This window comes from Aulonocara stuartgranti, assembly GCF_965226115.1.
Source record: "Aulonocara stuartgranti genome assembly, chromosome: 1".
In the NCBI taxonomy this organism is placed as follows: Eukaryota; Metazoa; Chordata; class Actinopteri; order Cichliformes; family Cichlidae; genus Aulonocara; species Aulonocara stuartgranti.
This window is the reverse complement of record NC_138939.1, coordinates 19,596,102-19,610,696: the sequence shown is the minus strand read 5'-3', so window position 1 is coordinate 19,610,696 and position 14,595 is coordinate 19,596,102. Positions and strand designations below refer to the sequence as shown.

Sequence of the window (14,595 nt, the reverse complement as noted above, 5' to 3'; positions counted from 1 at the left end):
CAGTGAATGAGCGAGTATCGACTTAAAAACAACGCTTGAAAGAGGCAAACCGCTATGAAAAATAAAAAAGAAAAGATGGACAAAGTGGGGTAAAGGGGGGAAAGTGTAGCTAGAGGAACTAAGGCAGGGCGGAGGGATTGCCCATTTCAGACAGAGACGTGTCGGAGAAGAACAAAAATGTCTTTATCCAGAAGAGGATTTTATAAGCACACGACGTTGGTGAAACCCCGTGGATGTGGCAAGTGTGAAATCTGTCAAAATTTAGAAAGAGAGAGATGTTCCCATCTGCCGGACACACACGGACCCCACTAGCTGGACTTGGAGCTCCTTTTCTGGGCAGCGCTCATGTGGAGCTGCCGCTGCCCTTCGTCCGCCGCTCAGCACAGCCCTCTCTCATTGCGTTTGTGCCTCAAAACACGTTTCTCGACAACCACAAACCCTCTACACCTTTCCCCGATCCCACCGAAAAGCACACATTTGTTTTAAAACCGTGCTTTTTTTATCCCCCCCCCTCTCTCCACGATCAACTGCTTGGAGTGGATCGCTGTCTTGCCTATTTCTTATCTTCCATTCATGAGGAGGAGAGGACGGACGCTGATGTAAACACAGGTAACGATACGAATAAAAATCGAGAATAAACCAACTACTTGCATGAAATGAACTTGTGATCGCCAGCCTTTTCTCACAACGTGAGAATAGCCAGGTCCGCTACACGAAAAAACTACGAACAGATAGGAGAGGAGAGATTCAGATAAGTCAGACAGCGAAAAGAATAGGATCGCTGAAACAGAGGAAAAGAGACAAACGCAAAGTTGAAACTTACAATTTCTCGCTGCCGGTTTGTGATCCTCGCTTTTTAATCCAGTATTGAGATGATTTAGCTAAAGATCCCATCAAGGCAGTCCCCTTTTGGTCAGTTTGCGCTTAGGGTGGCAAAAGAAAGATCATTGTTGTTGCGGAGTGTAAAAAACGAAGTAGGTACTATTAGTTGTTAAAGGCAATATAAAAATAATTTGGATGCAAAGCAGGCGATGAGTCTTGTGTTAGAGGGAGCGAGGAAGAGGTGAAAGTGAGATCTGATGATTGAAAAGAAAAAACTCTTTGGATCTTTATTCCTGCTAATTAGTTTCCTGCAAAAAATGGCTGTGATTAATTCAGTGCGCATGTGCTTCATTACACAGGCACGAAGGGAAGGGCTAATTAGCCGCCTTCTGGATCAATAAGATTCAGCAAAGGAGAGAGCTCGGGAGAGAGAGGGAGGGAGGGAGGGAGAAAGAGGAGGGAGGGAGGGATGGATGGATAGATACAAGTAGAAAAAAAGAGGAAAGTAATGATCAGGAATTGAAAATATGGAATTAAGAACAGCGGAAAGTAAGAGTTTGATTAGAGGAAAGGCAGCGAAAGTTAATAGTGGAGCAGGCAGCCGTAGCAGGCAAAGCCCGGTGCCACGGACGCAGCTTTTCTTCCGCTCTTTTTTTTCCTCCACTTTTTGAAAACGTTTTCTTGTCGCGGTTTTTGCTTTTTAAAATGAAAGATATGCACATGTTTCGGTCACTTAAAGCGCATAAGCAGCCCGGCTTTATTTTATTCAGTCTCTTTTGGGTCCATGCGAGCCAATTTGGTCTCGTCAAAGCTGCACGGAGGGTTATGTTTCTTCTTCTTCTTCTTCTTCTTTTTTTTTTAAGTGAGTTTAGATTGTACGTTTAAAGAAGTTATTGAAAACCAAATCAGACTCTCGGCAGCTGAAATAACCAGAAAAGTTCGCCTGCTAGTCATCGGCACAGTGTACCTGTAACCATTCAGCGACCTGTCGTGTTTGCAAAGAACTACAATAAACATTTGCGGGGGGATGATTATTTTTTTCAAAGCGATTTCCACATCTATACAAAAGTGTACTGTAACAGCAGCATGCAGGATGCCAGGGTATAGCTTACTATTGTAACCCGCAAAAAACAAAGGGAAAAAAGAGCATGCTTAGTTCCCTGGATATTAGAACTAACAGGTTATATGTACGTGTACATTTATACATTTTGAAGCATTAAGAGGAAAGCCACTTGCCCAGAGACTGAAGTTGGCATTAAACAGCGGTGTTGCGCGCCTTCAAAAATGTCAAACTTTGATCAACTTCGTGTAGATCGACCCTTGCAAAAACATGGAAGGGAATCCTTTTGAATTCTTGCGTTTATTTCCCAAATAAAAATCAAATCAAATTAAAACAACGGTGACTGGCTCAATGGTGAGACGTATATGAAAGTCTACTGCAACTTTAGAGCAATGAGGTGTTTCTCAACTCGCATAAAAATGTGTGTGCGTATATTTAAGTGAAATAAAGCAAACAAAGCCATGACACCTGACGGAAATGTGAAATTGTCAAATTTGGTTTTATAGAATAAGACAGAGCAAAATGCAAGTTTGACGGAGAAGGTATGAAAAGGACGTGTCGTCCTTACAGTTACAGCCAGTTCCAAATTGCAGACCAAATAAAATTCAGCACAATATCTTATAGCAGTGTTGGAATATAAAATAATTTGTTATTTAAGATATTAGGAGAACCCCATAAAAGGTTTAAATATTTTTTCTTTTTTTCCTGTAAATCTGGCAAACTCGTGAGAGCTGCTTTTATTCGTACAGTATGCAAAGAAAATTCAGCTTCTTAAAAAACTCCAACCAAATAAAGAACTTGTTGAAACCACAACCATATACATGTGTGTTATATCTAATTTAATTTTTAAGGCTATTTATAATGTGCATAAGCCTGAAGTAGCTATTTAAAAAATATACATATATTGTTTCTTACCCAGCACATCAGTGAAAGGCTTGCTGAAACACAGAGGAGTGATGGGGAAACAGGCTATCAAGACATCTATTACTAAACTGATTTTGTTTGTTGGCAGCATCGTGTTCAATAAGTGCACCTTCTCTTAAATAATAATAATAACACTATAAATGTGTGACAAGGTGACAGAGTTGTGTCAGGCGTTTTTTTGTTTGGTCCACTCCGGTCTGTATGCATGGAATTTGCTATGCTGTGATAATTACACTGATATTATGACAGGAAGCCCAGGTGGTCAGTGTCTCATCTCCTCCTGAGGTGTTTCGTGTTCAGGAAATTCTGAAAGCCTTCATGATCGATCCGAACATGAATTTGTTGAGGTTCTGCGTTTGTTTGTCTTAATAATATTTCCGTAAAGCACGTCTCCTCTGTAACTGATGTCCCATCGTTTCCTCCGAATGAAAAGACCGCATTGCAAAAAATCAACCTTTGAGTCTCTCAGTGCTCTTTGGTATGATAATTTTATTGTTGATTCTCCGAGGAAATGGACAATCCCTCACTCTTAGTGTGCACACTTTCTGTGCAAACACTTCCATATAGAGTCCCTGGTCCACTGAATACAAGCAGTAGCTTTCCCTGATAACACAACGTGCCATGTTTATTGAAACAATACGGATTTGTTAGCCTGGGTCTATATGGTGAATTCAGACGCAGAGTTAACAGTTAAAAGGCAAACATAGCCCGGCCGAAACATTGCCCAATCATACAGATTCAAAGTACCCAGTATACAAAGCTTTGGTAAGAAACGACTTTTAACCGGGTTAATAAATCTACCGAACATGTATTTTGTTTGTTTGCTTGTTTTCGCGTGTCTCGGATAGAAATGCATGGCACAGACAAATCTAATGTGTTTCATTTTTATTTATTTTTTTCGAGGATCTCACACAGCCGATGTGTTTAGCCTTTTGTGATGGTGCAGTGGCGAAGATGGTAGATGAATGCTAGACCATATTTTATATTTTCCAGGGGCCTTTGACTTAAAGGTTAGAAAGGTTATGAAACCCCATGGGACCCGGCGTTTCTACAGATCCAATAGCATATATTCCTTTGAAGAGCCTATGAAAATCAAACTTCTTACATTGTATCCTATATGGCCAAGACCCAACTCCCCCCTTCCATCGCTCTCTTTCTCTCCCTCCCTCCCTCTCTGTCTGTCTCTCCCCCTTCTCTCCCTCCCTCTCTCTCTGCTGGTAAAATATATGGTGTGCTGTAACACGGCATTTCCTCAGCACTTGCCTTCCACAAGCCACGGTAGGCACTGATACCTGTTTTTAAGCAATGCGGCATCGCCTGTATAGCATGCCCCTCTTAGAAAAACAAGACAACTGCATCGCCCCTTCGAACAGCTCGCATTTTTGCAGTGTGAGAGGCAGTCTGCAGGAATCTCGAGGATTTGCGACGTGTCTGCTCTCTCGGGAAGAAGAGATTGTAAAAATGAATAGGTTGAAAACAGCGTGCGAGAGGAGTTAAAGGGGCTGCGAGATAATAAAAGAGTGTGGTGTAATTTGAGGCTTGTAGGAGGCAGATTTGAGCCAGTCAGTCGCCTAAAGCCTAACAATGCAAACTTCAGTTTACAAATTTATGCAAAGGCCTGATTGATATTACTCCATCAGCGACCATATTGAGTATAGTGTAGGCTAAATCAAAGGCAGAGCAGTCAGGCAGAGGCCTTGATGCTTTTAGGGCCTATGCATCACTGAAAAGAGAAAAAGGGGGAACTGACAGGGTCTGAAGCTTTTGTGTTACCACCATTCAATTGCGCCTCTCAGTGGGAAGGATAACTGTCCACGTGCCAGCCTCAATAGGCATACATCGATGAGTGGCATTGCAAATTCAACACAACCTGTGGCTATGACAGCCCGTGGATATGACAAAGAAAGGCAGAGGAGCTTAAAAATGCAAAATTCTCCGTAGATGCGGAGCACATGAAAGTGCTTGACCATATGAAGGACTGCAAGGAACAAAACTGTGCATTCAGAGGGCAGAGCCCCCCTCCCCCCAATAATCGTCACTAACGTGCTTGAACCGGCACTCTGTGATGGTTGTCAGAGACCCACGTGTAGCACTTGTCAGCTTTTAGAAATATTTACTTTAATGTGTTCAAATTAAATTACATTTACTTTATTTAACAGATCGGCTACCGTGCTCCCGTGTTACGCGTGCCCGCGCGTGTACGCCATGCACTCGGAATCCCAGACAAAGCACAAAGGGAAACAGAGGAAATGAGCAGGGGTGAAAGTATTTAAAGATGAAAGCTGCTATCGAGAAAAGTCATATAACTTTATAAAGAGATAACGACCATTATATTCCGAAGGATTTAGGGATTTAAGATGTTCATAGGCTGCAATATTAACAAGAGGAGTGTCAGTCATGTGTTCAGGCTATGGTAAACAGATATGAAAAGGGCATCAGGAAATTCTTAAGGAAACCGACTGAGCGAGCTTATGCTGTGGAAATATAAATAAAAATTGCGTGTGGACTCGAAGCTCAGGCTGAGACACAAAGGGAAACAACACAAATATTTTTTTTAACGACGAAAATTAAATTGATTTTTCTTTTTAGTGAAGATGTTAATGACACATTTAAAAGACGCCACACGCACGGCCCGCGGGTTCGATCCTCCGCTCAGTGACCCCAGCTGGGCTGATAATAGGCTAGAAAGACTGGAGCCCAGGTTACCCATCTTAACTGTAAATACAGACATTTAAAAACTTTTCAATATATTATTATTTTTCATAAAAAGGTACAACTTACTGATGCGGAATAATTTGAAATTTTGAGAAAATACAATTTTCTTAAAATCATGTTTGTTGTTCTTTTTCCCCTTTTCCCTCACTCAATAATCAATCGAATGTAACAGTTGAGCCTGCGCTGTTTACCGCTGCAGAACCCACGAGAGAGGCTGGTGTCCGGCTCCGTGTGTCTAGGGTGGATAGGGCAGCACAGCCAGGTGCAATGGGAGCGCCCTCTTATGTTCAGCCTGACCACTGGGATCAAGTAGCGCATCAGCTCTTTCATGGAAGCCAAGCGCCTGCGGACCCAGGTCTTTGCAAAAGCGCACCTTTGCCTTTGAGTCTGTGGTTGCATCTTAAAAACGGACTCGAATGTAAACGAGGCACGCAAACACGTTCAGGTTATCGCGTGGACAAAATAGGCGAGGGATTTCAACGTTGGAAATCACAGACATTTCAGTCAAACGTGTTTTTGTTTATTGTTTTTTTTTAACCGACCATTAAGGACACGAGATTCACTCCGAAAATTATCCTAGTTTTGAAATAGCCTCTGACTGACCGAGAGCGAAAAAGAACAACATGCCCAGCTCGGATCAAACCGAAATTTTGGCCTAATTAGCGGGGCGTCCTGCAGAAATCTGCTGATACACAACTTCAGAAAAGAGACAAATAAATAATCAAAAGTGCAGCTATTCCACTTCTAAATTAACTTTTTACAATCGTTTTGGATTGGGGACTATAAATGTAACATGCTTTGCACTCTACACATGATTTCCCACCATCATCCTTGAAGGATGTGTGCCACGTGCCTTGTGGACAGGGGAAAAACATCTTTTTGCAAACCTTTACTTATAACTATTTTATTTCCTCGGCTTTATTCTCTAAACCAGCAATTTTAAAAAAAAGTAAACCTACACACGCCTGTGGCCTCTAGCTTTCTAGCCCCCCACCCTCCCCCTTTTTTCCCCTCCATTTTTGGCACCCCCAGAATGTTCCTGACTGGATGCAGCTGATCACTGTGGTGGATCTTTTGTTTATCAAAATCAAATGCAACGTTTGGACTCTTCTTTGGTGCTCTTTCACTTACACTCTTGCCCATCACATATCACATAGTGTGTTGGATCATTTTATTCATATTTCACATGCTTTCTAGATTTATTACAGTATTTTCATGGATCTATTTGTTTGCTTGTGTATTTTTTCTGTAATGTCTTATAAGGGGATATTCTACCTGCTGTTGTATTTGCTTGTTTATTTCATGTGATTTTATTTTTTATTAATTTTTTTTTAATATTGCTCTTTTATTTTAGGTTGTTAATCCAGTGCTTCTGAAATAAAATATTGATATTAAAAAATTCCCTTGGACAAATATGCCCTGCACGTTTCTTTTCTTTTTTAAACTCTTTTGAGATTGCATGCTACATCTGAAATATGTCTGTTGACAATGTAAAATTGTTTTTATTTTTTTAACCTACATGTTAACGATAGATACATACAAACCAGCAACACGGGGGTAAAGCTTACGTCATATTTCTGAATGCTACATGAAGTGTAAAAAAAAAGAGAACCTGCTTCCTGCTGCTGGTGTTGTGATTTTAGAGTTTGGGATAGAATAAATGACGAGCGACCGTCTGGTCAGTCTGCCTCATTTACATGAGAAAAAAGAAGGCATATCAATTCCTCTCTCTCATCCATTTACTCGCCCTGCCAGTACTGCCTTATTAATGATCAAATGCATTATTCAGAAACAGTTTTGACGTTTGGATTTTGGAAAGACGGTCGTGTTAACCCATAATTATTCTGTCAATATTCGAAAAATGTCGTAAAACATTAAAAAATCTCCGATGTTTTGCTGTCTTTGCTTGATTGTACAGATTATTTCCCCCTGACCACTGCGACTGAATCGCATCAAGAACACACACACACACACACACACACACACACACACACACACACACACACACACACACACACACACACACACACACACGTACGTTCCCCCAAAAATCAGCGAGCGTGACTCCTTGTCTCACTCTCCCTGTTTCTCTGCCTCCTTCCCCTCTGTGCATGGTTTACATGAGCGTGTGTATCTGCGTGTGTGTATGTGTGCGGTGGTAGTGGGGGCATCACTCTGTCGCATCATATTTTATAGGCAGAAAATTAAAATAATACTAATAATAATAATAATAACAGTTGTTGTTGTTATTCTTGTTGTAATCGCCGTAGTGGCGAATTGCAAGTGTACAAATGTTTCACAAACCACTGTAAAAACAACAGCACAAAAGTGCGTGTGAGCAGTGATATTCTACAGCAGTCCAGCCTCATCACACCTCACCTCTTTCAAGTACACAAAATCATTTTCAGCCACTTTCTTTTAAACTAATGATTTATATTAGCGATTAACTCCACACACACACACACACACACACACACACACACACACACACACACACACACACACACACACACACACAGATATACATATATGTTTTTCTCTTTTCGTATTTTTCTAAAGAAGATGTCAGGTTCTGCGCAGATCTAAACATCTTGCAAGTGTTGCCAGATAGAAATTCCAAATCAGAAATATATATTTGGAAAAAAATAAATAAAAGCGTCGAGGAAGAACACGCGTTGAGCTAAAAACAAAACATAAGGCAAAGGCTTGTGCAAATATTACAATCTACATAGTTTTAAGGACAAATGTGATAAATTTCGTATTTAATGTCGAGATCATTTTAAAGCAACGCACTGTTAACGGAGGAAGGAAATAAGCGCAGACTAGGCCTTCTGATAATGCATATTTCAGATCGGGGGATACAGTGAATAGTGGAGAAATCCTTAGAGCTGCTGTCACAGATACTGGGTGTGAGACAGGCGGGACTCGTGGGGTTTTACGCGCTTTAGAGAGGCTCACTGAAACAGAGGGATCCCAAATCAGAGCCATATGACCACTCCAGGCAACAGCTACTTTAGCTGATGGTAAACCGACCCAAAGAGAAGACTCGCAGATCCTCACAGCGCAAAACTTATTTAAATGCCACTTGGTGCTCGCTGAATTTTCAATCGAACGCGAGAAAGTTAGAGTTAATTTTCCTTGATGTAAAGAAATACCCCCTAACAACACAACGAGATAAAATATGACAGGTGGAAGCGACATGGAGGGCAAACACACAGATCCAGGACTGTCGCCAGAGGTCAAATCCAAATCCTGCGTCACCCGCAGCCTCTGGGACGCTGCACCATATTTCTGCAGACAATGGCCTGTGTCACACGGGACAGACACAGTTTCAAGTTTGCCTACCGTTGATTCACAAGAATAAAAACAGTAATAATCATCTGGCAGGAACAGTTGAATGCATAAATTTAAAAAAAGCACCAAGGGAGGACTTAGAGGACAGAGTTTGAAATAACAGAGCATCCACCAGGTTATATTATAAGGCTTTAAATATGCCAAATTAACCACACAATTGGTGATTATTGGAGTGAGAATTAATCAATTCAAATCAATGACAGTGAATAACAACACTGATGGCAATTCAAGAAAAATGATCCATAGCAGATATAATGCACAGGTGTAGCTCAATCTAAAGTGAACACAAAGACAGCTTTTGATTTGTCTTTATATATTCAGCGGCTATTCAGGACCTATTTACTACACCCAGTCAGCAGGCTGCGACTCAGACAAGTGAGAGAAGTGAAGACAGACAAGGTTGGGATCGTAGGGAATTTTGCATGGAAATCAACTACCCATATCATACCTCTCCACACAACGCCCTACTGATGCAGAGACAGCATCTGTGCTGCATCTAGTTAAGAAACAAAGCCAACAGGCTCATCCAAAACCCCACGCTATCAAACCTCCAGTACTGTGAAGAAGCCCTCTGGTTGTGTGAAAGCAATTTAAGCTGGTCAAAGCAACTGAGGCAGAATTATGGATGCTTAACCCCTATCAGCTCTCCTAAACCTCGTCTTGGTGGCAGGCAGCCCCACCTATATGCTGTGTGTGGTGAGTTGGAAGGGTTGTGGTCATGTTCTCTAAATACCTCAGCGGAGGTGAGTGTTCCTGAAGCCAATAAAAACCGGTGATTAATGGTGCTGTTCTTTTTTTTTTAGGTGTTAGCTTGTTAAGGGATTTAATAGCAAAGGTGTTTACTTTTTGCAGTGACAGAAAAATTACAGGAGCACAGGGCTAAGACCTTAAACCAGGAGGTCTGCACGAGCGTTATTGTCACCGGTGTCGTGTTACTACAATATATATGCAAATATATATGTATAATAATGCAATGAATGACCATAAAGATGGCTTATAAAAGCAATTCCTCAGAGGAAAATCAACTTCACAAGTTGAACTTTTCAACTTGGACTCGGAGCTGTCACGCAGACAGTCAGAAGCCTTGCATATGGCACAGGGATGATGCTCAGTAATGACACCTGTATCCCTGCTACTAGGAGCACGCATCTCACATGCCCTGCCATCGTGCTAAGATCACTTCTGTATTATGTATTTTAGCGCGTGTGCAGCAATCAACTGACCTCGTTGCTGTGACAGAAATGCCCTTTACCTAATTCAAGCACTTTTATTTTTGTTGTGTGTCTACTGCATATGTGACACTGGAGGTTTGGAGGGGTGGCAGGAAAGGGCTCTTTTACTTTTTACTGTGTTAAAAAACACACAGGCAGTAACACAAACAGTGACAAGAGAGTGACAGATGTGTTAGCAGCAAGCAGGAACAATGTAGTAACACTTCTAATTCTGTCAGATAAGTAGTTACTAAATCATTTGCAACGCTGTGCATCACTACAACTTTGTGGTGTTATCGGCTGAATCTGATCCACTTATACAGTTGTTTTGCTGCTTATAAGGGCAAAAAGATATCAACATGAAAAACTGTCTTTGAATTCCAAAAGGTCATACCTTCCCTGTGGTCAAATGAGCGACAGTGATGTGATATTCTGTTTCATAGCTTAGAGGATAAAATGAGTGCGTTGAATCACAGACACATATTAATTCACTTCATGACCAAGTTAGTCTCTGGCTCATATTAAGCTTGAACGTTACAATTAAAGGAAAGTTCAAGCTTATAATAAATCCTTTTACATTTCAATGACCAGTTTTAAACAACAGAAGTAAATCTTTGCATCTTTGAGTGGTCACTCAGTCCAGTCAACTGATTTCTGTACATTGGGGCTGTGAACTGTTTAAAAATTATTTTTAGATGCCAAAGTAAGCATGGATTGCTTTCCACAATGAAATGTTTAAAATGTCACAGAGTTACATCTCCCTTTCTTTTGTATTTTAAGAGTTCATTTGAATACATTCACTAAAAAAAACATAACCAGCATCTAAAGCAATGTATAACCCCCCACTTTTTCTACATATGTACTGCATTTTACTTTTACAGTTACAGATTAAAATGATTACTCTGTGTATATTTTATGTCTATATTTTTATCGACTGATTGCATTATTTTTTTTTAAATTGTCAACTAAACCATCACATCCTGACACAAGTTCCCTTGTTACTGCGAGGCTGATATTAACCCCTAACCCAAGCCAAAAAGAGCGAACAAGTAATGGCAGCTTCGGATTTACTACTGAGGATGTCACAATAGGCATCTATTGCAAAAGATGCCCCAATACGCTGTGTTTCTCTTAATGCTATGAGACAATTCCCAGAGCCACACGCCGACAAAGCGCACTCACATGCAATACAAAGCACGTAACAAGAATGGTAACCCGTGTCGCCTCTGTTTTCTGATCTTATATTTTTGATATGTTCAAATACATTTCCTCAGGAAGAAACGGGGAGAGAAAGTGGAAGGTGGTTTTCACATATGCTGTTTAGAATTGTAAATGTATTGCATAGGCCCCGCTGTCCAATTACATATATCTTTCATGTATGAAATCATGCATGTCTTTTTCTCTAAAAGGGGAGGGCTGGCACAAAGGGAGTAACCCCAACAGTAGCAGAACATTGTGCTGCCCACTTGAAAAATAAGGTCTAGTGTCGGAGCCCTGGAGCTGTGGAGCCCTGGGCAATAGCACAGCTCCATCAGCACACAGACCAGGGAGGGGAGTTGCTTTCCCCCAGACTGGAGCCCTTTCCACTCCTGACTCCTGCTGTATTATTGTTGCCCTATTTGTGAGGCAGCTGACCCTGTGGGTCCTAAATCAGACTTTATAGAAAATACATTTCAGATCACGTCCTTAATTAGGTCCGAGATGATAAATATTGTTTCATGAGCTTTCAAGTGTATTATTTTTGCCAGCACTAAAAATATCATTTAAAGATGCAGGAGAAGAAAAACATTTCTGTGTATTTCTTTTTATTTTTTTAAACAACAACTTGCTGTTAAGTATTCAATTTCAGTGACCCAAATTTTACTAAATGACTTTGAACTTTTCGAACAAATCTTTTTAACTCCTTTAAGACATAACTCATGCCACTCAGCGTGTCCTGTTGCTTTTATGTTTGCTCCAGTACAGTCACTTGATTACATAAACAAATTATATTCTCAATTTCGCTTGTTTTCAGAGTGCAAAGTAATACATTAATTTTTGGTTGACAAACCAAGATGAACATATTTGCCTTTTGCATGACGAAAAGGAAATTGTTTGCTACATATGTGCAAAACCTTAACCTCAATCTTTATTTTACATATGACGCTATTTGACTCATGCTATGCTGCTCAGCCAGAAGTTTGCTTATTATCTTATCAAGCAGAATAACTTAATATAGTCCAGATAACCTGGGATCAGGTCTTAATCAATGTGTGAAGCTACGTTGTCAGTGTTCTAAAAACAACAACAGGGAAACCCTTATGAAACTTGGAGGAAAGCTTCTTTTAAAGTCAATCAAAAAAAAGAAATGCTTATTTCGTTAGCCCAAAAAATGCATACATGCGTCACAAATGTGCCCCGTTGCATGTTTCTGATTCAAAACCATGTTGTATATCGTTTTTGCACAAACCTAGTCTCATGCAGTAAAAGACAATATACAAGCACCAATAAACACACACACACACACACACAAACACACACACACACACACACACACACACACACACACACACACACACACACACACACACACACTCAGCGGTGACATTTTATCAGCCTGAAAATCACTTTTGTCCCTTTAAACTTCAAAACACACACATCTTGGAATATTTGCACATCCCATTACTGACAGGAATACTGATAACTGTAATCGAAAGCAAGAGAGGGTATACTGTAGGTGTGTCATAGTGTAAAAATAAAGTATATTTCCTGTCCACAGGCCTGTACATTTTCATATGATGGTCTGCAAGTTTATGTATCTGTACAGCATGCCTGTGTGACACATAACCACGCCACCAACGCTAAGCTCTGGCTGATCACTGGCCCAGTCAGCAAGGGGCTGGTGAAGAACCTAGGATAAGCATCTATCAACCAAACAACCACAATCTATTCCGATCCTCTAATCTGAGAGGAATAAACAGGTGAGCAGAGCATGAAAGCGGGGCATTTATCAGCCAGACTTTCCTTTACCCCAAATCTGAGGGAGAGCTAACCATGTGAGGGATACAGAGGGGACAAGTTAGCTTCAAAGCCCTGGAGAAGTTAAAGGGCTTTGGGTTTGGACAGCAGGAGCAAGGGGGACTTCACAGCCTTACCTGATGGGGTTTTTGGTCTGAGTTTCCAACACACAGAAGCCTCTCTGACTGTGTTTTCGTTTCAAGTGTCTGTTTGAAGTCAGCAGGCAGAAAGGTCACACCCTCTTGGTCACAGCAGGTTTGTCGAAGCAATGGTGGATGGCCAGACGCTATTGCTAATGTTCAGGCTTTCTTTCTTTGTATTCACAAAAATAATAAAGGAGAATGTAAAGCTATAGATCTGGTGCCTGGGCACCTGAAGAAGTTTTGGTGATTTACTCCTAGAATTCCAGGTATTTCCAGGGTTTTCCAAAGCTATACGTTTTTGGGATTTAGGGACTCCCGGGTCACAAGAAGAGCAATTCACAATGACGCCATCACCTGGAACGTGAAACAAAGAAGAAGAAGAAGAAAAAAGACAACATCAGAAGCATGTTTTGAACGCAATTAAAAATCACAACAACCATGAAAGAGTTCCAGTGCAGTCTTCTAAGAGCAGCGACAATATCTTTACCTCATCCCGGAAATATGAGCACACAATAAATGTCTTTCAAGAGAGAAAGACCAGAGCAATATGACTTCCATCAAGACTTCAAAATTAATCAGCTCTTTTTAGAGTCAACAAAATTAATCTATAATTATTTGGATGCTACTACTGCAGGACAGCCTCTTACGACTTCAAGATTACATTTAATAGCAAATGAACTGCTGTGAGTAATTTCTGTTCTCATACCACTGAAGACTTTTAAAATGAAAAATGAAAAAGATTTCCTGAGAAACTTAATTTCCCTGTAACCGGAACAAGACATATTCCTGTAATAGCATATATAATTGCCTGTTCTGCAGAGGATCTCCAGTATACGACAACAAAGTCTCATAGACAGTACATATTTATTCAACTGTCAATTCCAGCAATGAAAAAAAGGAACATGTTAAAAAAAAACGCCTTTGAATTCCACATGGGCCTGGTTTGTGAAGCTGAGTAAATATGCTTGTCATATGTTCCAATAGTTCCACAGCGACAGAGATTTAGTTTGGGAATACAGGCGGGAGAGGCAGACAGCTTGTGATAACTGAATAGCTCTTTTGAAGCCGCTTCCATTTGGAAACATTGTGCGATTATTTTTACCTCTGTGGTTAGACTTGAGTTAAAGCCCATGTTTAATTGTTCCCAAGAGTTCTTAGTGTGGCGCTGATAAGGAGCTTGGGGAGCAACATTTAAAACTGCAACAAAAATAACTAGACTCTTGCTCATTGGCCACAGGTCTGATAGAGTGTCAACAGAGGATACACAAAGCAAAGAGAAAGAAATGAAGGTGCGAAGAGAAGAGAAAGAAAGGGAGACGGGGGCAGACATCTTGTGCGGTTATGATGGGCTTGCATTTGAAATGTTTTA

At 40.7% G+C, this 14,595-nt stretch overlaps 1 protein-coding gene across 3 annotated transcripts in view; it reads right to left on the bottom strand.

Moving 5' to 3' along the window:
* Nucleotides 1–13,284, bottom strand: part of zfhx3b (zinc finger homeobox 3b) — a 151,249-nt gene extending 137,965 nt beyond the window's left edge. For 2 of the 3 annotated variants that reach the window (XM_082555309.1, XM_082555313.1), the window contains exon 1: nt 824–5,695. The gene's annotated coding sequence lies outside the window, so the exon portion shown is untranslated. Of the gene's footprint in view, nt 1–823; nt 5,696–13,220 lie in introns of those variants that run through there. The other variant, XM_082555310.1, reaches the window with a different exon arrangement.
* Between the last annotated feature and the right edge of the window lie 1,311 nt (nt 13,285–14,595).